General features: G+C 39.2%; 1 pseudogene; it reads left to right on the top strand.

Moving 5' to 3' along the window:
• The first annotated feature begins 22,761 nt into the window (after nt 1-22,761).
• Nucleotides 22,762-25,008, top strand: LOC133043321 (nucleolin-like; annotated as a pseudogene).
• The last annotated feature ends 2,287 nt before the right edge of the window (nt 25,009-27,295 follow it).

Here is a 27,295-nt window from a genome sequence, read left to right as displayed (position 1 = left end):
TATACACTTCTTAGAACATTTGCACAAATCTGTGGTGTCAACTGAAACTGTCAAGGTACATGTTTGGCTTGTACTTATATTGATAACTGTTGTTCCTTAAAGGGAAGTGATCAGTCAATATCTTTTTTAAAATTGTTTAGAAACTGGAAAGAAAGCAGTTACTTTCTAAAGAACATGGTTCATGGCATCATGGAGCCTGTAGTTCCATGAGATTAGAGGAGGGTCACCCAATTTGAAACCTCAAGTTTCAAGTTCCTAGAGTATGTCAAAATTAAAGGAGACCTCAAAGTGAAAAGTTGGCCTGGTGGAGGAGATAAATAGTTACCCTAGTGTAAGGAGCAGGACACAGAAGGGAGAGAAAGGCAGAAGAGGAAGGGGATGGGAGAGAGACAAAGTTGCACTTACAGGGCATGGGAAGAGAGAGGTGAAGCTGGAGAAAAAGTAAAATCAGATCAAGAACTTTGTATGTCATGGTAAAGAGTTAGAACTTTAAAGGAAATAATGCCATTTGCAGCAACATGGATGGAACTAGAGATTATCAGACTAAGTGAAATCAGAAAGAGTAAGACAAATGCCATATGATATCACTTGTGTATGGGAATCTAAAATATGACGCAAATGAGCCTATCTACAAAGCAGAAACAGTCTCACAGCATAAACTACTTGTGATTGCCAAAGGGCAGGGGGTAGAAAGGGTGGACTGGGAGTTTGGGGTTAGCAGAAGCAAACTGTTAACATATAGAATGGATGGACATCCTGCATGGGAAAACCATCTAAGGGTTGGAATCTGTAATATCTGCTCATGTTTACCGATCCTGGACTTCATCACTGACTCCCTCAGGCTTCTCTCAAGTCGGAGATTCTGTCAGCAACCAAGGCCTTCTGTTCAATGATGGGTTTTACTTACAATTCCAGGGCTTTTGTCTATGAAATCTGCAGTGTTCAATACGTTGCTCCATTAAAAGCTCTGCCTACTGTAATTTTATTTCAACAATCATTTATTAAAAGCTCTGCCTATTATAATTTCAATAATCATAACATTGGTTTTAAATGTTAATAAAACAGTATACCTATTAAAAAAAAAAAAAAAAAAGAATGGATGGACAGCAAGGTCCCACTGTATAGCACGGGGAGCTATATTCAGTGTCGGGATAAGCCATAATGAAAAAGAATATGAAAAATGTAACTGAGTCACTTTGCTGTATAGCAGAAATTAACACAACCTTGTAAATCAACTATACTTCAATTTTAAAAAGAAGACTTTATTCTGATGCAGGAGGTTTTTAAGTTTTAAGCCAGAAGTGATGTTATCAGATTTGCATTTTAGCAATCACTGTAGCTGTCCACATCCCTTATTTTTATCCCATTAGATAAAAAAATACTGATCAAGGGACTTCCTTGGTGGTCCAGTGGCTAAGACTCTGCATTCCCAGTGCAGGGGACTCGGGTTCAATCCCTGGTCAGTGAACTAGATAGATACCACATGCCACAACTAAAGATCCTGTGCGTTACAACTAAAACCTGATGCAGCCAAATAAATAAACATTTTTGAAAATGTTGGTCAATACCAACATATTTAATTTCAAAAGATATACCACCTCCAAGACTGACTGACTGAATGAATGAATGAAATATTTGGGAAATTTACATATATCTGGCACATATAGGAAGTTTTAAAAAAAACTTTCTTTATCCCTGTGACAGATCCTCATGTCTTTCTGCTACCTACATTATGGGTATTTTGTTTTTTAATTTAGTTTTTGTTGTAGTGGTTTGTTTGTGATTTGTTAAACTTCTCTTATATAAATGTTGCTTAACTATCTTATTGGTTGCCAGGACAATTACAGCATGGATTAATGGAATGCAATTCTATACTATTACACTCTTCTGACCAGGAAATACAACTCAAAGATACTGAATACTCAAGCTTTCCATGTGTTATTAACTATTTTGCTTGCTTAATTAGCAGTAAGTATTGATGTACATGCTTTCCATAGACCAGTTTAGTTCTGTGAAACAGTAGCCTATGAAGTAGGCAGGAACAGAATGTAAAGATTAGTTTATTAATTCCAGGGGCTACATCCCCTAAAATGCTTGGGTTTTTGTTTGTTTTTGGGTAGGAAATATGGAGATACATCTCTGACAAGTATTTGCTAATATCATGTTTGCACCCATTACTAATGTTATTAATACCACATTTTTACCTGTTGCTCTATTTCTGTATCTTTCTAAATATATTCTAAGATCTTTGTTTTAATTCCAAATTATAGAGAAATCTCTTTGGAGACATTTTAAATGCATTTAAACCCAGCATGCAGATCTACAATGCATAAACTCACTGATTATGAGGTATTTAAAGAAGTCAAACTCTTAGAAAATAGGATGGTAGTTGCTGTGGGTTGGAAGAGGGAGGAAAGGGGAGCAGTTGTTCAGTGGGTGTAGAGCTTTGGTTTTGCAAGAGGGAAAAGCTTGAGAGTTTGTTGTCCAATAATGTGCAGATAGTTAACACTACTGTATTATACACTTAAGATGGTAAATTTCATGCTATGTATTTTTACCATTATTACCAAAAAAAAAAAAAAAAAAAACCCTCAATGACCAAGTTTACAACATATAGACAACGATATATTTTATCAAGAGCTATTCGGTTTTTAGCAATTATATGATGCTGTTGCAGGAAGGGGGACCCCCTTCAAGAGCCCGAAACTGGGCTCTTGTCTCACACTCAGAAATGAATTGTCCAAGGAGACACATGTGCTGACAAAAAAAAAAAAGAGATTTTTTTGGGAAAGGGCACCCGGGTGGAGAGCAGGAGGGTAAGGGAACCCAGGAGAACTGCTCTGTCACATGGCTTGCAGTCTTGGGTTTTATGGTGATGGGATTAGTCTCCGAGTTGTCCTTAGCCAATCATTCTGACTCAGAGTCCTTCCCAGTGGTGCATGCCTTGTTCAGCCAAGATGGATGCCAGAGAGAAGGATTCTGGCAGGTGGTCGGACAGATGGTGTCTCCTTTTGACCTTTCCTGAACTCCTTTTGACCTTTCCTGAACTCTTCCTCTTCTGGTGGAGGCTTATTAGTTCCCTGTTCCTTACGAGGACCTGCTGTCATAAAACAACTCATGCAAATAGTTACTATGGTGCCTGGCCAGGGTGGGTGGTTTCAATCAGCGTGCTTCCCCTTGGGAGACTTGGGAGACTCCCCCTTGGGAGACTTCATACATAAGATACTTCTTGGGAATTGGGGCTAAGGTCTGTTTCTTCTGTAACTTCTTCCTGCTGTGCGTGGGCGTAGGCCTGCCTAGCAGAGCAGAAGTCTCTCTCTACCTGATCTAAGTCAAACTATTTTTTTTGCCTGAAACCAGCATTCACCCTTGTAATAACAGCAATTTAGTTTGAAACTGTTGGCTCCTCTCAGAGATGAAATAGAAAGGGGCCAAATAGGAGACCTAACAGGATGGTCATCACTGGTCCCCAGACACAGGAGGCAACATTTGGGGTAAGGGCTGCAGGGTTTGTGACTTTTTTTTTTTTTTTTTGATTGGTTGGTGGTGAAGCAACAGAGCTGTGCTCCAGGAATCTTGTCTTTAGTCTGAAGTTACCATCTTCCGCCTGGGTGGGGGCTCCAGTTCTGTGAAAGTGAAAGTGAAGTTGCTCAGTCATGTCCGACTGTTTGTGGCCCCATGAACTGGGGCCTACCAGGATCCTCTGTCCATGGGATTTTCCAGGCAAGAGTATTGGAGTGGGTTGCCATTTCCTTCTCCAGGGGATCTTCCCAACCCTGGGATCAAACGCATTGTAGGCAGATGCTTTACTATCTGAGCCACCAACTCAAAGGCATTGTTATGCATATTTCTTTGAGTAGGAACCAGGACCCTGTCTCAAGGCTGTACCACATTTGATTGTTTCTCCTTTGTTTCTGTATCCCCTCCCTTCCCTGATTAGCAATTGTTCAAATCCACCCTTTGGAACTCAGGGAAGGTCAAGGAAGCTGAATGAAGCCTGTATCATAAAGATAAAATGGAGAACACACAGCAGATCTGTACCCCAGAGCCCCACAGAGTCCTACTCAGTTTTAATTTAGGGAACAGGGCAACTATGACTGTAATAACTTCCTGTCAAAATGGGGCATAGGACTGCCTCAGCTTGGAGAATAGACACTGAATTGGAAGTATTCCTGAGTTCCAAGTCCTAGATCTGAGCCTTGTATGATTAAAATCTCAATCCTTTGGTCTGCCATTTTGTTGTAACAGACATAATTAGTAGCTGGAGGAGGGATAACTGGAATTTTAATAGACAAAATAAATCTCATTTCTTTTCAGAAGAATAGGCCTGAAACCCAGTCTGGACCTGGCACTTCAGGGAGACTTGTAGCCAGGTAGCCAGTTGCCTAGTTTTATAAAAAGTAAGGTTGCAGTTACTAGCTTCCAGCAGACATTGTTTTGAGAATGGTGGCATCTAAGCCTGACATGACTCAGAAAACTCAAGTGTTTAGCAATACAACATCTAATCTGAAATTACACCCATAGTATCACCTAGTTATTTCCCAGGATGTCTGAACCATAGCTACTCTATTTTGACTTTTAATTGTAAAATTTTTCTTAATAGCCAAAGCGATGTCACCATTAATGATGCCAGTGTTTTTCTAGGTATGAGAAGATGCAAGAATTGGAACTCAGAAAATCTTCTCCTGAAAAGATCTAACTATCTGAAGGCCTGTTCTGCCAGTTTCTCCCAGAGCACAGAGTGTCTCATTCCTGATTTTCACCCTGAACTCCTTTCAGGGCCATTGAAAGTCAGCAGTTGCAGTGGCCATGATTTAATCTCTATAGATGTAGATGGCAAGTGTCAGTCTTCAGTTGGCAGAGCCCCTTTTTGCTCATAAACTTGACCATGATTTTGAGGGGGGCATTTCATGACCATTTTATCCCATGGTGCTGAGAATGTCCATTCTCAGGTTTGGCAAAGATTTTGTTGATAGGCCACTCAATGTGCTGTTACTGGACTAGGCCATAAAACAGTATCCAAAATTTTCTGGACCACCTGTCTTACTAGCCTCTTGGTCCAGGAAAATACTCCCTCTTGTTGCTTCTTCCCATATCTACAGTTACACTCTTACCATCCTTGATCTCTATTAGAGGCCTCAGGCACACATTTGGCAGTGTTAGAAACAACAATTTTGTAAAACAGGTGAAATACAAATAATATAGCCAGCAGTATTAGTAAAGTTGCAAATAAGATTTAATTTAAGAGCTTCCATTAGATGTAGCCCAGTATATCTCAGGTCATCTGACTTAGCCTACTCTGGAGAATCTTTATCTTCCAGGGAAATTATATATTGGCACCACCGTCTATACATAGCCCAGTTTTCTAGTGTTACTAGACTGATTATCCTTAGTATGATTTGTTTCCAACACAGAGGAGACTTTAAACCTAAATTACCATAGCCTGGTGTTATCTATATAAATCCATCCCATAATTGTGGGAGATTTTTTTCTCCTTTGCTGAAACTTTTCTTGTTGCTTTGATTGAGCTTGAGTAATAGCAAAAGGCTCAAATTTACGGCCAGAGTCAGAGCAGGCTTTATTAATTGGCCCAGTGAGGGGATCCCACCTAGTAATATCACAGTGACCTGAATATGACTATAATATTTTTTTAAGTAAATTTTCTCAGAGCCAACCAGTTAAAGTCTTGTAGTAGAGAAATTTACCAAGGTAACCCAGAACTAGACACAGGTAATTGGCCACAAACCCAACAATTGGATTGCTTTCTAAAACTAGCATAGGATCAGGCCTGTGATAGAAAAGCATTTGATTTATATGCAAAGGTCTAAGAAGTCAAGAAAACATTATAAATGATCATGCGAATCAGGTCCAGCATCTTGGGCAAGCTGTCTATGTCTGATGTCGTCGTCTTCTCATCCTGGTGTAGCATAGTTTCACCTGTTTGAGCATCATTTTAAGGTGAGATCAGGTCAATTGTCTTCTCTATAGACCAATCCAGTGTAGGGGCCTTTGGAAGTGGGAATTAATCTAAGAGTTAATTTCCCTTCAGTTTCATTGTGCATGAGCTAGTTAAGAGTACCTGATAAAAATGTCCTTCCATCCAGGTTAGAGACAGTCCCTTAAATTATGTCTTTTTCCAGTCCTGGTTGCAGGTCATGAGGCATCTGATCTTCATCCAAAGATAGATTACTGAGATAAGCTTCAGAAACAAACTCAGGGTGTTCCTTAAGAATTCAATTAAATTTTACATTAATATCACATAACAGCAAAGAACCATCCAAGAAATAAGTCATTACCCCCATTGGTAGACCTCCATGAACAAAATGGGATTTAACATTTATTGAAACATCTTTTTCTCCCTAAAATTACCCTCATTTTTATCAAATATAAGGTATTTGATATATTTGGTATGTTTATCAAATATACCAAATTAAGGCTAGCTTGTTTGCAAAATAGGTCTGTTCTCACTAATTTTGGTCTGATGACTTATATAACCATAATTGATCATAGATTTTTTATTTTGCTGAAACATTTATAGAATCTCAGACTGAACTTTTAAAATAAAACAGAGCTGGGAAACTCACACCAAAGGCTTATCACAGATTTTGCCTAAAAAATCTAGGTGAATTCTTCCCTTTTTAAGGTCTTAAAAATTCCTTGAGATTTTTGTATCTGTTAGTGAGGTAACCTTCCTAACTCATTTGATAAACTTATTGGAAACCTAAGAGTTTCAAATTTCTGGAGGTGTCAGAGAGAAAATATAATTGTTTTGTTTATAATGTATAATTTTACCAAATTATTTTCATAATTAGTTTGAGAGGAAGGTTTTCCTTACTCCCGGAAAACACAAGATTCAAACCTGTAATTTTTCAAATAGAAACCATAAAAGTTATAAGCATATTCACTGGTTCATTCAGTCCCTTGTTAACTTTTGTGAAGTCATCAGGTTTTTCATTAGAATACCAGGACATATCAAAATGTTAAGAACTCCATATAATTTTTAGGATATCTGTGTTAGTAATTTTATCATACATTATAACATGAGTGGATTTATTACTCATTTGATAATCTTTTTCATGTAATTTAACCAACCAAATAAACACTTTAATATCTCTCTTTGGGATGTTTCAGGGGTCCTCTGAAGCACCCCAAAGTTAGCTAGAGGTCAAAGGAATTTCAAAAGAATTTGATTTAGGAAGTTTTATTGAAAAGATCAATTAAAAGCATTTAGAACATTTGGTCATTTAGTCAATGTTGGGTGTATCATTTAGCTTGTTGATATGTCACAATGGGTGTAAATACAAAGGCTCAAGGTCTAGTGAAAGTCAGCTCCGCCATCTTGGACCTAGTTGGCTCTAACCAGTTTTCTTATGGCTGTGTCATTCTTAACAAAATCCATTTATCTAACTAATTGTAATCCAATTTTAGAAAATCCTATCATGCATAACTTTTTAAAAGTATTTTTTCATACCTTTTTTTTTTTTTAACTGAAAACACACTTCTTACTTTCCTTTAGCAACCAAGAACTATTATATTAGCATTTTATAGATTGGTGAGCATAAATACCAGTGATAATTTCTAAAACCCTTGCTTTCTTAGAACATTTTAGGATGGCACCAAACATTATTCATTTATAGTCCCAAATCTCTTTAGTTTCTCTGTAAAAGGAAGTTAGTGTTTAGTAGTAAATGTTTCAAAATCTTATTTTATTTGGAAATGACCTATTCAATAGACTTCCAACACTTAACACAACCCTTAGAAATTCAAGTTGTGCTAATCTGGAGAGACTGTTTTAGACAGATACTCCTAAAGAATAATTATTCTTAATAGAGTTTATATAAAAGCTCATATCTCATTTACATTTTTTTAAAAGTTTCTTCACTCGAGGTAATTTCCTTGTTGACAAACTTGTAACAGATATAATATTTAACTTATATTAAACCTAGGTACAATGAAAATATTCTACTTAAAGTTAATTACTCTAAGACATGTCTATATTAGATAGGTCAACAAACAAACATTAATATCAGGTGTTTAATACTGAATATTTCCCAGTTCACCTGAACTTGGAATTTATTGTTTAATTTAGAATTATTTGATTTATAAGTGCTTATCTTTCTTTAAGCCAGTTAAGTAGAGCTCATTTACAAATTAACCTCAAAAATATTACCCAGAGACAAAGACATACCAAGACATATTTAGACAGACAGAGTGCAAGATCTAGCTTCATTTTCTAAGTTTAGTCATGAATTAGATATTACAATATAAAATTTACTAGTTTATAAAAAAAAGTTGAAATAAATAAAAATTTTAAAGGCTTTTTCCCCTTTCCCCTCAGTCTCAGGAGTTAGAGATGGTCTAGATAAGTGTTCCTGAGAGCCCTGGTCTCAAGGCACAGGGAAAGAAGATCAAGTTCTAACAAAATGGTGGCAGGCCTAAATCAAATGGTGGCCAAAGCAAAATGGCCATCAAAAATCACAACACAGAACACAGAGTTAAAACACACACATATAAACCTGGCAGTCCTCATCAGACACTCCCTTAAATACTTCAAAGACTTCAAAGGGAGGAAACGAAGCCAGGTTGAAAGAAGAAGGGGGAGGAAGTAGGAGAGGGGGGCAAAATGGGTGGCCTTACAGACGTCTCCTGCCGCCTGCAGACACCCAGGCATTATGGGACTTTACCCTGGGCCTCCAGAGAAGGGAGGACTGGAACTCAGCCCTACCAGAAATAATTCGAGGTGATCAGTCTCCAATACTCAGCTCAGGCTGAGGCCCTTCGACCAGATTCCTGCATCCAGGACTGGGGGACTAGAAAAGCGGGGAAGGATAGGAAGGGCTAAGGAGAGGAAAGAGTGAGGGAAGGGGAGAGAGGTCAATAAAGTCTCTTGTTCCTTAACAGTCGGGACACTCTGGTCAGTTGTCCGCGTCAGGAGGAGACCAGGGACAAAAGTGTCCCAGTTGCAGCTGCTGGGTCTGGTCCATTGGCAGGCAAGCTGGCCCCTGAGTACCCTCAGGATGTCAGTCTCAGTGAAGAAGAGTCCCACCTTTTGTTGCAGGAAGGGGGACCCCTTCCAGGGCCTGAAACTGGGCTCTGGTCTAACACTCAGAAATGAATTGTCTGAGGAGACATGTGTGCTGACAAAGCAAGAGATTTTATTGGGAAAGGGCACCCGGGTGGAGAGCAGGAGGGTGAGGGAACCCAGGAGAACAGCTCTGTCACATGGTTTGCAGTCTTGGGTTTTATGGTGATGGGATTAGTCTCCGAGTTGTCCTTAGCCAATCATTCTGACTCAGAGTCCTTCCCGGGTGGTGCATGCCTTATTCAGCCAACATGGATGCCAGAGAGAAGGATTCTGGGAGGTGGTCGGACAGATGGTGTCTCCTTTTGACCTTTCCTGAACTCTTCTGGTTGGTGGAGGCTTATTAGTTCCCTGTTCCTTACGAGGACCTGCTGTCATAAAACAACTCATGCAAATAGTTACTATGGTGCCTGGCCAGGGTGGGCGGTTTCAATAAGCATGCTTCCCCTAACAATGCCATTGATTTAAAGATGAAACACAATTTCAGAGATGTGAGAAAGTAAAAAAAGAAAAAGTGTGTCTTAAGATGTATGAAATGTGGTATACATATATTTGTGTATAAATATTAATACCACTTTGTACTTTTATGAATTAAAATAAAGTTCTGGTAGAATTTGTCTAAATGTTCCTATATTGCCTGATTTAAATAAATTTCCTTAATTGAATGCTTGTTTATTTTTATTTACTTATTGCCAGAAGAGGTGAAACAGTCTAGGATTTAAAAGAGCAAATTTAATGGTGGAGTATATAAGGAAGTCAAAGCAAAAGCAACACCCAGTTCTGAATGTGACTGGTGATGGAAGTAAAGTCCGATGCTGTAAGAACAATATTGCATAGGAACCTGGAATGTTAGGTCCATGAATCAAGGTAAATTGGAAGTGGTCAAACAGGAGATGGCAAAAATGAACATCGACATTTTAGGAATCAGTGAACTAAAATGGACTGAAATGGGTGAATTTAACTCAGATGACCATTGTGTCTACTACTCCATTTCTTCTACTATCCCTTAGAATAAGTAAGGGATACTCCTTACTATCCTTCTAAGGGATAGCAGAAGAAATGGAGTAGCCCTCATGGTCAACAAAAGAGTCTGAAATGCAGTGAGTGAGTCAAAGTCGCTCAGTTGTGTCGGACTCTTTGTGACCCCATGGACTATACAATCCATAGAATTCTCTAGGCTAGATACAAGAGTGGGTAGCCTTTCCCTTCTCCAGGGGATTGTCCCAACCCAGGGATCAAACCCAGGTCTCCCGTATTGAAGGCAGATTCTTTACCAACTAAGCCACAAGGGAAGCCCAAAATGCAGTACTTGGATGCAGTCTCAAAAATGACAGAATTATCTCCATTTGTTTCCAAGGCAAACCATTCAATATCACAGTAATCCAAGTCTATGCCCCAATCAGTAATGCTGAATAAGCTGAAGTTGAGTGGTTCTATGAGGACCTACAAAAAGATGTCATTTTCATTATAAGGGACTGGAATGCAGAAGTAGGAAGTCAAGAGATACCTGGAGTAACAGACAAGTTTGGCCTTGGAGTACAAAATAAAGCAGGGCAAAGGCTAACATAGTTTTGCCAAGAAAACACACTGGTCATAGCAAATACCCTCTTCCAACAACGCAAGAGAAGACTCTACACATGGACATCAGCAGATGGTCAATACTGAAATCAGATTGATTATATTCTTTGCAGCCAAAGATGGAGAAGTTCTATACAGGCAGCAAAAACAAGACCAGGAGCTGACTGTGGCTCAGATCATGAACTCCTTATTGCCAAATTCAGACTTAAATTGAAGAAAGTAGGGAAAACCACTAGACCATTCAGGTGTGACCTAAATCAAATACCTTATGATTGATTATACAGTGGAAGTGACAAATAGATCCAAGGGATTCAATCTGATAGACAGAGTGCCTGAAGAGCTATGGACTGAGGTTTGTGACACTCTACAGGAGGCAGTGATCAAGACCATCCCCAAGCAAAAGAAATACAAAAAGGCAAAATGACTGTCTGAGGAGGCCTTACAAATAGCTGTGAAAAGAGAAGTGAAAGGCAAAGGAGAAAAGGAAAGATATACCCATTTGAATGCAGAGTTCCAAAGAATAGCAAGGAGAGATAAGAAAGCCTTCCTCAGTGATCAGTGCAAAGAGATACAGGAAAACAATAGAATGGAAGTTGGTGATGGACAGGGAAGCCTGGCATCCTGCAGTCCATGGGGTTGCAAAGAGTCAGACACGACTGAGTGACTGAACTGAGTTGATAGGATGAGAAAGACTAGAGATCTCCTCTAGAAAATTAGAGATACCAAGGGAACATTTCATGCAAGGATGGGCACAATAAAGGACAGAAATGGTACGGACCTAAGTGAAGTAGAAGATATTAAGAAGAGGTGGCAACAATACACAGAACAACTATACAAAAAAGATCTTCATACCCATACAACCACGATGTTGTGCTCACTCACCTAGAGCCAGATATCCTGGAGTGAGAAATCAATTGAGCCTTAGGAATCATCACTACAAACAAAGCTAGTGGAGGTGATGGAATTCCAGTTGAGCTATTTCAAATCCTAAAAGATGATGCTGTGAAAGTGCTGCACTCAATATGCCAGCAAATTTGGAATACAGCAGTGGCCACAGGGCTGGAAAAGGTCAGTTTTCATTCCAATTCCAAAGAAACAAAATGCCAAAAATGTTCAAACTACCACACAATTTCACTCATCTCTCACGCTAGCAAAGTAATACTCAAAATTCTCCAAGCCAGGCTTCAATGGTATGTGAACTGTGAAATTTCAGATGTTCGAGCTAGATTTAGAAAAGGCAGAGGAATCAGAGATCAATTTGCCAATATTGTTGGATCATCGAAAAAGCAAACGTCCAGAAAACCATCTGCTTTATTGACTACGCCAAAGTCTCTGACTGTGTAGATCACAACAAACTGTGGAAATTTCTTCAAGAGATGGGAATACCAGACCACCCTACCTGACTCCTGAGAAATCTGTATGCAGGTCAAGAAGCAACAATTAAAACTGGACGTGGAACAACAGACTGGTTCCAAATCAGGAAAGGAGTATGTCAAGGCTGTATATTGTCACCCTGCTTTTTTTTTTTTTTTTTAATAGTTGGAGGCTAATTACTTTACAATATTGTAGTGGATTTTGCCATACATTGGCATGAATCAGCCATGGATTTACATGTGTTCCCCATCCTTAACCCCCCTCCCACCTCCCTCCCCAGCACATCCTTCTGGGTCATCCCAGCACCCTGCTTATTTAACTTATGTGCAGAGTACATCAGTGAAATGCCGGGCTGAAGGAAGCACAAGCTGGAATCAAGATTTCTTGGAGAAATATCAATAACCTCAGATATGTAGATGACACCACCCTTATGGCAAAAAGCGAAGAAGAACTAAAAAGCCTCTTGATGAAAATTAAAGAGGAGAGTGAAAAAGTTGTCTTAAGGCTCAACATTCAGAAAACTAAGATCATGGCATCCAGTCCCATCACTTCATGGCAAATAGACGGGGAAACGATGGAAACAGTGACAGACTTTATTTTTTTGAGCTCCAAAATCACTGCAGATGGTGACTGCAGCCATGAAATTAAAAGACGTTTGCTCCTTGGAAGAAAAACTGTGACCAACCTAGACAGTATATTAAAAATCAGAGACATTACTTTGCTGACAAAGGTCCGTCTAGTCAAAGCTATGGTTTTTCCAGTAGTCATGTACGGATGCAAGAGTTGGACTATAAAGAAATCTAAGTGTCAAAGAATTGATGCTTTTGAACTGTGGTGTTGGAGAAGACTCTTGAGACTCCCTTGGACTGCAAGGAGATCCAACCAGTCAGTCCTACAGGAGATCAATCCCGAGTAGTCATTGGAAAGACTGATGTTGAAACTGAAACTCCAATACTTTGGCCACCTGATGTGAAGAACTGACTCATTGAAAAAGACCCTGATGCTGGGAAAAATTGTGGGCAGGAGGAGAAGGGGACGACAGAGGATGAGATGGTTGGATGGCATCACCGACTCAATGGACATGAATTTTTGCAAGCTCCATCTGTTGGTGATGGACAGGGAAGCATGGCAAGCTGCAGTCCATGGGATTGCGAAGAGTTGGACACAACTGAGCAACTGAACTGAACTCAACTGATATAAAGAAGTTAGAAAATTTATTACAGTGTCATAAAAGCCGTATGTCTCATTTGATAATGTGTGTTCTTTTTTTCTATTTCGTTTTACACACCTTAAATACATCACTTCAAAAATTAATTACAAATTAAAAGAATCGGCAAATACTCTTTGTTGTTTACTCAACTGCCATTCCCACTTTTCCTTGTTAACCAAACCCAGTTTCATTCAAATGTTGATATCAATATGGTCTGACTTGTTGTGCTTCTTCATATAAAACTGGATGGGGTCAGGCAATTTTCTTTGCCAAGTGTTGAGTTAGGAGGAGCATATGATATGGTTCTGAGTCTAGAGTGGAAATAGGCTGTGGATTTCTGGAAGGGATTTTCTTCCTCAATAAGAGAACTTATTAAAAGGGACCCACTCCATATCTACCTTCTCCCTACTCCTCTTGATTTTAGATGTGGTTTTGTAGAGCTACAGAGTGAGTCCTGAACTGCTGTAGCCATGTGGTGACCCAGAGGGAAGATGATACCAATCTGTTGAGGGTGGCAGATCAGGATGATGGAAAGAATCCTGGGCATTGCTAAGTTTAATATGCTACTGAATCACCCCTGGAACTTCCTACCTCTTGAATCCTTAATAAGTGACAGGATAAACTGTCTTAGTTGTTAAGCCACTATCAGTCAGGTTTTTTGGTTACTTGTAGCCAAAAGCATATATACAAAATTCAGCTTTTGAACTTTCAAAGATGCAAGTGTGCATTTGCATGTCCAGTCGCAATTATTTGTCTGGTGTACATTGTCACGTGCATGCGTTCTCTACAAGTAGTTGTGCTTTTGTGTACTTTACTGCATAGTACAGTATGGAATACAGTAGTACTTTATTTCAAGTCCAGAATGTCTGGAAGAAAGTGTAAAAGCAGTGGTGATGTAGTTGGTATTGATAAGCACCAAGCAATAACAATGGAGACAAAAGTGAAAATAATTGAAGGGAGCAAGGTGAAAAGATGGTAGAGGCTGCTCATTCTTACAACATGAATCATTCAACCATCGGCACAATTCTAAAGAACAAGGACAAAAGCATGGAACGTGTGAAGTCAACAGTGCCAATGATGTCAACAATAATAATGTCAAAGAAGCATGGAACAATGATGGAGGAAATGGAGTAACTTCTCAGAGTATGGATGTAGGATCAGCATCGGTGTCAAGTCCCACTCAGTTTATTCTTGATTCAAGAGAAAGCTAAAAACCTTTATGAAGACTTGAAGAAACACAGCAAAGAATCAGAAGGCACAAATTTTAATGCTAGCCATGACTAGTTTCATAATCCCTGAGTCAGAAGATCCCCTGGAGGAGGATCCCATAGGCAGAGGAGCCTGGTGGGCTACAGTCCATAGGGTCGAAAAGAGTCGGACACGTCTGAAACTATTTAGCATGAGGGCATGCATGACTGGTTTATAGGTTCGAGGCTAGAGCCAACCTTCACAACATAAAAGTAAGTGGTGAGGCAGCAAGTGCAGATATGGGAGGTGCCCGGGAATTTCAAGAAACTCTTTAGGAAATTATTAATGAAGACATGTACCATAGAAGACCTGATGGAATTGGAGGCCCAGAGAAAGGATAAAGAGAGACAACAGGAAGAAGAATTAACTGAAGAACCTAAGAGATTCATGAGAAAATGGTAAGGGGATTTTCTTTATTTGAGTAGGCACTGTTAGTTATTGAGGCACAAGACTGGAATGTAGAGTGGTACACAAAGGCTGTGGCAGTTGTTCAAATGCAGTTCCACGCTACCACATCATCTGTGATGAGAAACAAAAAGAACTACTACCCAGACATCACTGGATCATTTTTATAAGAGGGCAGACAGAACTGAATCCAGCAAGGAACCAGAGCCTGTGCCATCAACATTAGGCATGAGAGAAACTGCAACCTGCCCTCCATTTCCTATTGCTGATGAAAAATTCTTCAGCTCTACCTTCTCCCACCCCCTCTTCCTCCTCCAGTCAGTAACTCTTCTTGCCTGTTCACTTGATGCCAGCCCTTGTATGCCAGCTGCTGTACTCTACTACTGTACTTTTCAAGGTACTATACTGTAAGATTTTATATGTTAATTTTTTGTGTTTATTTTTTATGTATTATTTGTGTGAAAAGTATTATAAACCTAGTACAGTACAGTACTACATAACCGATTGTATCAGTTGAGTACCTAGGATAAATTTGTTGTTAACTAAGCCCAGTTAAACAAACTGGACTTAGGAACGTGTTCTGGGAAAGGAACACATTCATATGTAAAGGACTTTCTGTACTGATACAGGAAAAATAGTTTATCCAAATTTTAAGAAAAGCACTTGAAGGACTTCCCAGTGGTCTTGTGGTTAAGACTTCACACTTTCAGTGTGGGGGATCATGAGTTTGGTCCCTGTCTGGGAACTAAGAGCCCGCATGCCTCACAGTGCATCCAAAAAAGAAAGAAAGAAAAGCGCTTGAAGTTATAACATTGCAAAGCCTTACACTTAATGATTTTATTATTTTTTACTTGAAAAGGTTTTATTTTAGGGTTTATACATATCCCTTCGTTGTTTTTGAGTAAGATTTTCTAGATAAGAGGTCAGCAAACTGACCTGTAGACCAAACCTAGCCTACAGTTTTTCCTATGGCCCTAACAATGGTTTTTTTGCCTTGTTTTCCTTTTGTTTTGACCCCACTGCCCAGCATGCAGGATCTTAGTTCCCCCACCAGGAATTGAACCTAAACCCCATATTGTGGAAGCACAAAGTCTTAACTACTGGACCGCCAGGGAAATTCTCTAACAATTGTTTTTATTTTTTAAATAGAGAAAAATCAGAGGAAGAATATTCCATAATATATATGAATTATGTAAAATACTAATTTCTTAAATAAAGCTTCATTGAAACCCAATCAAGAGTTTATACCCGCTTTTACACCACAGCAATGGCATTGTATAGTTTGGACAGAGACCAGATAAACAGCAAAGTTGAAAATATTTACTACCTGGTCCTTTATAGAGGAAGTTTGTTGACTTTTGATGTAGATGGACATAAGAAACTTACATAAAAGTTTCATTTGATTTTGAAAAATGATCAAACTATTATCAAAAACTATAATCTCTGCCTTTGTACATCCCATAACGATGTCAACAGAAAGTGACAAACATGTAAGACTGTGATGCCAATCTACAATTATAAATTTACATCTTTCTCCAATGTCACCATTGCTTTATTACAAGGCTGACACCTCTGTAAGCATTTGCAGTAGCCCACATAGCTCTGAATCGTTAGAATACAAAATAACCGTATTCAAGACATCCTAAAATTTCCCATGAAAACAAGATACAGTATAAATTTGAAATCATTGATATTATTTATGCAGTACTTCCAAAAGAGGGCTAAAGTAAACACAAATAGATATATGATAAACATTTTAATGAGAATAGTAGCAATCTGAAAAAATTTTTTAAAAAGGAATAAACATTTTCATGTGAATGATTTTCAATTTGTCATGTGAAAACAGACTCCTAGTTTTTGAGTCTCCAAAGCACAAAGCAAAACCTTTATTCATGGAATGTATCACCTGCCACCATATATTATTCTTATGTATGTGTGCGTGCTAAGTCTCTTGAGTTGTGTCCAACTCTCTGCGACCCTATGAACTGTAGCCCACCAGGCTCCTCCGTCTAGGGATTCTCCAGGCAAGAATACTGGAGTGGGTGGCCATGCTCTCCTCCAGGTGATCTTCCCCACCCAGGGATCAAGCCTGCGTCTCTTATGTTTCCTGCATTGGTAGGTGGCGGGTTCTTTACCACCTAGGATACCTTCGTCTGATTTTGCTTTCTAGATTGTAAGCTCCTTTATGGCAGTTCATCTAATTCATATCCTCTGTAGCATCTTGTACAGTGACTTCCACATAGGAAAATAGTGAAATTTACTGAAGAAAAATGCATGAAAGGAAAAAATTCATGACCATTAACAGTATTCCTCCTAAAGAAATGGTCTGTAAGTAGTCAGAAATTTAGATGACAATTTCTGTAGAAAGATTTTAATGGTGTAATTATTTGAAGTAGTAGAAGTCTAGAAGTAACTTAAATATCCAGTAATAGGAGATACTTCTGTTTTAAAAAGAATATAAAAAGCCATTTATATCTGTATTTTATAAAATATTTTAAAATAATATAAATATAAAAAGATTAATAGATGCTGTTTCTTAAAAAAAGAAAGAAAAGCATGGCTTATCCATCCCATAGAATATTATGCCAGTCTTAAAAATAATGTAGTTGTGGACTTCCCTGGCAGTTCAGTGGTTAAGACTATGTGCTTCTACTGTAGGGGCATAGGTTTAATCCCTGGTCAGAGAATTATCCCACATGCATCACAGTATGGCCAAAATAAATAAAAATTTAAAAAATAATAATGTAGTTGAAAACTTTTGATAAACTAGGGGGAAGATCACCATAAAAATGTTACGAGAAAATTTCAGGATTCAGAATTATGTATTCAGTATGATTTCACGGAAAGGCACCAAAATGTTAACAGCAGTTTCCACTGAGAAAAGATTATGGGTGAACTTAATTGGTGTCTCTCTACTTTTCCACATTTTCCATATTTGCTATAATAAGCATGCTTTTATTACTGGGAAAATAGAAATAAACATTTGGGAAATAAATGAATAGGGTTGGCAGAAACTCATCAATGACCATTCTGAAGGAAAATAACCTGATTTAAGTGAAATGAGTATTTTTATCCTGAACACAGCAGGTTTTCCCAAACTTCCTGGCTGTGAAAGAGAGATGAAACTCCCATCCAGACAAAGAGAAGCTCTACCAGGGACAAATATGAATGAACAACCCTGGGCTATGGATAAATGACCTTCAACTTAAAAAGTTGACACTGCCTCCACAGCCTCAGCCTCACTGGTATGATCATCACTTACCCAGACAATTATCACCCTGTGTCTTTGCTAATTATAGAATATTTAAGCACACAATCAGTTCTTGAATAATTCGTTCTGTATCTTAGAATGTTCAGATGGAAGGTTTTTCCATCTGAAAATAGATGCAGTCATGGACTTTCTGTGCTTATTTTCAAACTTTATCAGATGTATTCTGGTACATATTATAAGGATATTCTGATTCTGTCATATGTCCTAAATAATAGGACTGCTCTAGAAGCATCAGTATTGTTCAGTGTAAGGTTTCAAATGATAGAAGAAAGCAGTTATTTCAGCACATATTCTGGTTTTTCATGTTTGGTAGTTGTTATAATTTTGCTCATTCTTTTTTTTTTTTTTGAAGAGGTAAGATAATTTATTTATTTATTTATTTTGTTTTCTTCTATTTTATTTATTTATTTATTTTTTCAGTGGGTTTTGTCATACATTGATATGAATCAGCCATAGATTTGCACGTATTCCCCATCCTGATCCCTCCTCCCACCTCCCTCTCCACCCGATTCCTCTGGGTCTTCCCAGTGCACGAGGCCCGAGCACTTGTCTCATGCATCCCACCTGGGCTGGTCTTTGAGAGTCTATCTACTGATGCCTGTAGTATGCAGTCAATAAATGTTTATCTACTAACTGCCATCAATTTTTAGTAGTAACTAAATTGTTTATAAGAGAAAACTGCAGTTTTACTGTTCCTAAAAAGTTATTATCGAGAGAATATAGAAGAATCTATATCACTGGAACTCATTTAGTTATAATTTCAAAAATAGAAGAAACATTAAGTTATGCCATTTTCCTGACCTGATCTCACCTTCAAAGTTCTAATGAAGTTCATTGAACAAGAAAATATTGTTTTAAGTTGTCAACAAACACCTTTAAATATAAGGTGTATACCTTTTAAAATATATAGAAATTATGTAGGAATGTGCACAATATATGCAAATATGGAATTTGGAGCATTCAACATCCAATAAGAATGTTTCTAAGGAATATTTCAGAAAAATCTTGCTTTTGCCGTCAATCATTAGATGTGGAAGTCAAATGATATTACAAATAATGGTAGACTGCGATCGTCCAGTCCAAAGAATAACTATTTTCCAGATAAAGCACACTTTAAAAAAAGCATTTATTTTTGGCTGTCCTGGATCTTTGTTGCTGAACACAGACTTTCTCCAGTTGTGGCAAGCGGAAGCTACTCTCCTGTTGCATGGCACAGGCTCTAGGGCTTGTGGGCTTCAGTAGCTGCGGCACTCCGGCTCAGCAGTTGTAGCTCGCAGGCTCTAGAGTGTGGGCTCTGGAGTTGTGGCACGCCAGCCTGGTTGCCCTGCAGCATCTGGGACCTTCTTGGACCAGGGACTGAAGTGGTGTCTGCTACATTGGCAGGCAGATTCTTAACCACTAGACCACCAGGGACTTTGAGGCACACTTTAAAAAGACAACCTTTCACTGGTTTGATGTAAGTAATTAAAATCACATTATCATAATTATACCTGTATACAGGTCTGCTTTCCTTTTGCATCTGCTGGCAAGAAGTGACATTAAAGAATGTTTCACATGAGGTAATGAACACTTTTAATAAGTAATTATTTTCATCAGTTGGATTTTATTTTCATCTTTGATATTTGTTAAGTATGCATACTTATCTAGGCATGTAATTTGATAAGGCCCTTTCCATATTACATAAATATATTTAGTAATGTGGCCTTTATTTTCTAATAAAATAACCCAGAATTAGGACAACTATTCATGACAGAAGGCTGAGTTTTAAAGACGTATTACTTTCTGTCAATTCTACTAAAATAGCCATGCTTGAATTCTGGATCTATCCAAATCTAAGTAAAATGGTAACACTCAGCAAAAGGCAAATGCAACTCTAAGTAAGACAATATTATCTCTCTTATCTTTGTACTAGGAAGAAAGTTTGAGAGAATATATTTTACAAGATGCCCTTGATTTTACAGAAAATTTGGATGAAAGTGTCATGCAAGGAGAGAGTTGGGATTAAGGACTAGAAGAAAGAATAGCTACAACTTTATGAGTTATTTTAAAGCCTATGTAATTTAATAATTTTTAAAACTGAAGCAATCAGGGTATAAACAGGATGATTTTTATCTTATTTACTCTTCTTTTTAATAAGGTCCAACCTGACCACACCATTTAATATTCTAATCTATTTGACTTTTTTTCCCACTCCAAACCAGCACAATCTCTTTTCCCTGTTCTACTTTATTTTTCCATACCTGTCTCACTAACACACTTTGGTATTTCCATACTTACTAATATTATGTTTGCTGGGATTTGTTTATCTCCCTCATCAATGCCACATGAATGATACAAACTTCAAAAAGGCATGAACCTTCTTTGTTTTTTTCTCTGCTGTATCTGAAGCTCCTGGAGCAGTATCTGATATGATAGGCTCTCAACAGATATTTGCTGAATTAACGTATGTATAAGTGAATGAATGGATTTCATCCATATGGGACTCCAGTAGCCTAGGCACTGTTCTGTTGGAAATAATATTATTATTTCCAATAAAACCAAAGGCTAGATACTGTTTGGAAGATGTCATGTGTGTTGTCTGACTTAATCTTTGCAATAACCTTACCAGGTAGACAGTTTTATACTCTTTAAAAATGAGACAGTAGAGCCTTGTAGATGTGAAGTAACTCTGTAAAGTCTCAGATTTGGTAAATGCATGGCAGAGTGAAAATTTGCACAAAAACTCATGCATTAAAAATATTTCTAAGGGGATCAAGGCCAGGGCCCAAGGATGAGAGCAGGGACCACTCCAGTTCAGGGAGGTCAGAGGTCAAGATCCCAGGGTGAGAGTAGGGACCACCCCCTTTCCCTCAGTTTGCCCCCATATCCCACCTCACCCCCAAGCCCTCATGCGGCCAGCAGGGGTCCCTAGAGCCCCAGCAGGGTCTGAGAAGGCAGGTGCCTGGCAACCGTGGGCTGAACCAGGGTGGGGAGGGACACTATGCAATTCCTGGCGCGCCAGCCAGGATCGAAGCCATGCCCTGGGCCAGGGCTGGGGTGGTGGTCAGGTGGGCCTGGGCCCAGCCCCGTGCTTGGCACCACCTGACCTGCAGGAGAAGCAGAGTCCCAGAGTTCCCTGGGCCGTGTCCAGGCGCAATCAGGGTGGGCCCCAGCCCCACAGCCCTCCCGCCGAGCCAGCGTTCTCCCTGTCTGCTCAGCCCTGAGCTCTGTCTGCCTGGGGATGACTAAGGCCGCTTCCTGGGTGCCTGGCCTTGCTGCCCGGCAGCCTTCTGGCAGCGAGCGGCCCTGCCCATGGTCCCTCGCTTTCCATGGGGCTGTGGGGTTGGGGGGGCAGTTTCACAGCTGGAGAAGCACTAGACCCCTGGCCCCCTTTGTACTCCTCCTGTTACTCTGAGTGGGGGGGTTCACACCTGGAGAAGCACTAGACCCCCCCCCCCCCCCCCCGCCCCCTTTGTACTCCTCTTACTCTGAGCTGTGAGTATTTTTAACCTTGTACATACGGCAGCTCTTCTGATGCAGAGACTATTTTATCAACGTCAGCGCCATCCCCGTAGGATGACCCCATGGGTGTTTCCAGACTCAGGCTCCGACGGACCAAATAAAGATGTTTTGTTTTGTAAAAAAAAAAAAGAAAAAAAAAAAATTTCTACTGACAGAGCCTGCTTTAGAACAACTATTTCTCTAGAATTCATGTTAATTTTAATTTCTGACTTCATTGTGACAAGTTTGAGCTATTTTCTTTATTTTTTCATTTTTGGGTAGATGCTATATTTCCATGGTTGAAATAGGAACACAAAATAAAAAGGTATTCACTTACTGAGGAATCTGGCTCCCCACTGGTTCCCCTCCACTAACCCTTTGCTCTTTCACAGATAACCATTTCTATAGGTTTCCACTGTTACTTTATCAGAAACAGGAAAAATTATTATATATTGTTATTTTCTCCTTTTCTTACATATAGGATAGCTTACTATAACAAAAGCCCATATTTCCAGTGTCATTAGATTTCATGAGGTAAATAATTTTTCCCCTTTGATTATTTAGAAGAAAAGTTGATATAAATCCCTTATTAATCTTGGGCTAATAGATCTTATAAATGAGGTGAATCTTACTGTGACATTTGACTGACATTATTAATAATTTATAACTTCAAAGGAAGTCAAATTACGAAGGCATCAGGATTCTTAGTTTTATTTTAACATACACTAATTAAAATGTCTACTGCTGACATTTTGAAAATTTCAATTATTTTTATAGTCTCCGTACAACTTGGTACACATGTGAGAGTTCAGAAGCTTTGAATTGAGAAGCATGACTACGTTGGGATATAGGAGTATTGCAAGATTCAGTGTTATAACTCTTTGAAGTAATAGCATTAAAATTTTTCTCCAGAACAAAAAACATATTAGTTTTTCTTCCAAGCCCACAAATTGGAAAATCCATTCTGTTAAAAATAAAGCCCAGAGTCTCGAGCGCTAGCTGGCAGCCAAGCGTGCGCGCTCAGGGATTAGCGGCCGCCATCGACGGTGCTTAGGTTCCTCTGGGCTCGTCTGCGCCGCTCGCTCGCCACACACTCCGCCGTCATAAGCCGCCATCATGGTAAAGCTCGCAAAGGCCGGTAAAAATCAAGGTGACTCGAAGAAAATGGCTCCTCCCCCAAAGGAGGTAGAAGAAGATAGTGAAGATGAGGAAATGTCAGAAGAGGAAGACGATGAGAGCGGTTGAGAAGAGGTTGTTATCCCTCAGAAAAAAGGCAAGAAGGCTACCACGACTCCAGCAAAGAAGATGATGGTTTCCCCAACAAAAAAGGTTGCAATTGCCACACCGGCAAAGAAAGCAGTTGTCACCCCTGGCAAAAAGGCAGCAGCTATGCCAGCCAAGAAGACAGTTACACCTGCCAAAGCTGTGGTAACACCTGGCAAAAGGGGAGCCACCCCAGGCAAAGCATTGGTAGCAACCTCTGGTAAGAAGGGAGCAGCTGCCTCAGGCAAGGGAGCAAAGAACGGCAAGAATGCCAAGAAGGAAGACAGTGATGAAGAAGAGGAAGATGACAGTGCAGAGGAAGACGACGAAGATGAAGAGGAGGATGAACCAGCAGTGAGGAAGGCAGCTGCTGCTTTTGGTGGTGCTCCTGCCACAGATGATGAGGATGACGAGGATGAGGATGATGATGAGGAGGAGGAGGAGGAGGAGGAAGAGGAGGACGAAGATGACTCTGAAGAAGAACCTATGGAGATTGTACCAGCCAAAGGAAAGAAAGCTCCAGTAAAAGCTGTTCCTGTGAAGGCCAAGAGCTCTGCTGAAGATGAAGATGAAGAGGATGATGATGATGAAGAGGAGGAGGAAGAGGATGACGATGATGAAGAGGAGGACGACGATGAGGAGGAAGAAGAGGATGAGGAGAAGGAAGAAGAGGAGGAAGAGGAAGAAGAGCCTGTCAAAGAAGCACCTGGAAAACGAAAGAAGGAAATGGCCAAACAAAAAGCAGCTCCTGAAGCCAAGAAACAAAAAGTGGAAGGCACAGAACCAACTACATCTTTCAATCTCTTTGTTGGAAACCTGAACTTCAATAAATCTGCTCCTGAATTGAAAACGGGTATCAGTGATCTTTTTGCTAAAAATGATCTTGCTGTTGTCGATGACAGAACTGGTGTGTCTGGGAAGTTTGGCTATGTGGATTTTGAATCTGCCGAAGACCTGGAAAAAGCCTTGGAACGCACTGGTTTAAAAGTTTAATGAAATTAAACTAGAAAAACCAAAGGGAAAAGACAGTAAGAAAGATCGAGATGCAAGAACACTTTTGGCTAAAAATCTGCCTTACAAAGTTACTCAGGATGAATTAAAAGAAGTGTTTAAAGATGCTGTGGAGATCAGATTAGTCAGCAAGGATGGAAAGAGTAAAGGGATTGCTTATATTGAATTTAAGACAGAAGCTGATGCAGAAAAAACCTTGAAAGAAAAGCAGGGAACAGAGATAGATGGGCGATCCATTTTTCTGTACTACACCAGAGAGAAAGGTCAAAGTCAAGACCATAGAGGGGGAAAGAATAGCACTTGGAGTGGTGAATCAAAAACCGTGGTTTTAAGCAACCTCTCCTATAGTGCAACGGAAGAAACTCTTCAGGAAGTTTTTGAGAAGGCAACTCATATCAAGGTGCCCCAGAACCAAAATGGCAAATCTAAAGGGTATGCATTTATAGAATTTGCTTCATTTGAAGATGCTAAAGAAGCTTTAAATTCATGTAATAAAAGGGAATTTGAGGGCAGAGCCATCAGACTGGAGTTGCAAGGACCCAGGGGATCACCTAATGCAAGAAGCCAGCCATCCAAAACTCTGTTTAACAGTCAAAGGTCTCTCTGAGGATACCACAGAAGAGACTCTGTGGCTCTATTCGAGCAAGGATAGTCACTGACTGGGAGACTGGATCCTCCAAAGGGTTTGGTTTTGTAGACTTCAATAGTGAGGAAGATGCCAAAGCTGCCAAGGAGGCCATGGAAATGGTGAAATCGATGGAAACAAAGTCACTTTAGACTGGGCCAAACCTAAGGGTGAAGGTGGCTTTGGTGGTCGAGGAGGAGGCAGAGGTGGCTTTGGAGGCCGAGGTGGTGGCAGAGGTGGCCGAGGTGGATTTGGTGGCAGAGGCCAGGGAGGCTTTGGAGGGCGAGGAGGCTTCTGAGGAGGCAGAGGAGGAGGAGGAGACCACAAGCCGCAAGGAAAGAAGACGAAGTTTGAATAGTTTCTTCTATCCCTGTCTCTCCCTCTTCCATTTGAAAGAAAGGACTCTGGGGTTTTTACTCTGTTACCTGATCAATGACAGAGCCTTCTGAGGACATTCCAAGACAGAATACAGCCCTGTACAGAATACAGTCTACTTGGAAATCTGTATAGATAACATTTCAAGGGAGATAACCCTGTTGGTGTTGACTGGATATTCGTATAAACTTTTTAAAGAGATGAGTGATAGAGCTAACCCTTATCTGTAAGTTTTGAATTTATATTGTTTCTTCCCATGTAAAAAACCATTTTTTTTCCTACGGAGTTTTTTTTTTTTTTTTGCGTTGGGGGGTGTAAAGGAAAGCAGAATGTTTTATCATGATTTTTGCTTCAGCAATTTTGGGACAAATTAAAAGTCCTAGAACTCTAAATAAATAAATAAATAAAGCCCAGGTCATTTTCTGGGTAGCTGCATTGTGTTGAGTTTCTAAATCATTATTTCAGCATATTTTGAGGACAGGCTGGCTTCTTGGGCATGTGGACTTCTACAGTCGCACAGGGCCCTGTGCCTAGAACTCCCTGTTAATGTAGTGTCTGCTGTTACTGCCTTGAAAATCTTAATAATTTTTGAACAGAGAGATCTGCGTGTTAATTTTACAGTGGGTCTCACAAATTATGTAGACAGTTATAACATTTCTTTACTACTTAACAGGATGTCACTATATTTAGTTACGATTTGTTTATATTGTTTTTTACATTTGAATTATATTATAAATTATGTTTACCTTTGACATTGACAATATTTTTTCCCAGTGAAGTTTATCTTCATTGAGAGTTATGGTGTGGATGAATTATTCTGAGTTTCTTCTTAAGGTATTTAAACGATAGTTGATTCATAAAATGTTTAAGAAGGGACTCAGATTGTTTCATTATTCACCTTAAGTTTCTTTCAAATACAACCTTAGAGATATAGTTTTTAGATTGACAGGAGAAAATGATAGGAATAACAATTCACTTAATTTAAAGACCATTTCCCCCCATTAGTTGGCATTTAGTGCCTGTTCATTTTATAGTAGGTGACAGTTTCTATAAACTCATTTCCACATGTGTTATCAGAAAAGTAGATGGCAAGGAGTCAAGGACTTCCATTGAGTTCTTACAGTGTGACAGTCAATGTGTAACCCAAAACTAAGAAAATCCCTCCTAGGAGATGTCATCAATTCTGGCCCCTTTCTTATCCTCAGTGGGGTTGCAGAACCATCCACACTGCCCTCAGTCCAAGTTGCCTACAAAATGTAGGATGAGAAGAGACCTTGATACTCCTGGAGAGTGATCCAGTTGTTTTTGCTTTTGAATGTAGCAGACTATCAGCTTTATTGTATATGAGAAAATCAAGGATCAAATATACTTATAATCTCAAAGAAAAACAATAGCTTTCAGAAGACACAAAAAAGATTTTTAGGGAACTTTATACTATTCTTTCTAGCGTTATATTTATTCAACTGGTAAGCAGGTTACTTCAGCTGGGACTGTTGCAGTGTCCATGGTGGGTTAATTTGATTCATTATAACAAGGCTTGCATTAGAGGCTTCAACTCATTAGAACCTCACATAAGTCAATATTCTGGTTCTCCTCTGCCTCTAGAAATAAAACCAAGTCAAAGCAGATGACTCCCAAAGCAGCCGATTTGCCACAACACATATCTGGAGGAAGAGTTAGTCACTCATTTGTGTCCGACTCTTTGCGACCCCATGGTCTATGTAGCCTGCCAGGCTCCTCTGTCCTTGGAATTCTCCAGGCAAGAATGCTGGAGTGGGTAGCCATTTCCTTCTCCAGGGGATCTTTTCAACCCAGGGATCGAACCCAGGTCTCCTGCATTGCAGGCAGATTCTTTACTGTCTGAGTCACCAGGGAAGCCCCAAATATCTGGAGAAGGAGTTAGTAAATTAACCTTCCTTAAAGTTTTGGGATTTGCTGTTTCTTCATATGGAAGAGAACAAAGCATTGTCTCCCAAAATAAAGTATACAAATTTCATTCTTCTTTCATTAAAATGATATTTCCTTTTAGGAATAGGCATTTCCTTAATGTTGGTATGTTTCTAATCTAATTCAGCTAAGCGTGTCCTCCTGTCAAAATAACTTTAGAAAAGATTACAAGTAGGAGTGATGATATTAAGAAAAAGAGAAAATGGACAAAGTTGATACATATTTCTTAATAAGAATGTGTAGAAATGTCAAAGCAAAACATTCAGTTTTTAGTTTGAGTAAGTGCTCACTTTGAGTAAATATATAAATCATAGAAATTCATAATTTTTTTCTTTTTTTCTAAGTACAAATCAATATAAAATACAGAAAAACTGCTCAGACTGATAAAAATGTAGCATAGATGAAATGAATGAAAGATAACCAGTT

Source organism: Dama dama, chromosome 22 (genome assembly GCF_033118175.1).
Source record: "Dama dama isolate Ldn47 chromosome 22, ASM3311817v1, whole genome shotgun sequence".
NCBI classification, from domain to species: domain Eukaryota; kingdom Metazoa; phylum Chordata; class Mammalia; order Artiodactyla; family Cervidae; genus Dama; species Dama dama.
The sequence above is the reverse complement of the archived record's forward strand: the minus strand, read 5'-3'. Positions and strand labels throughout refer to the sequence as shown.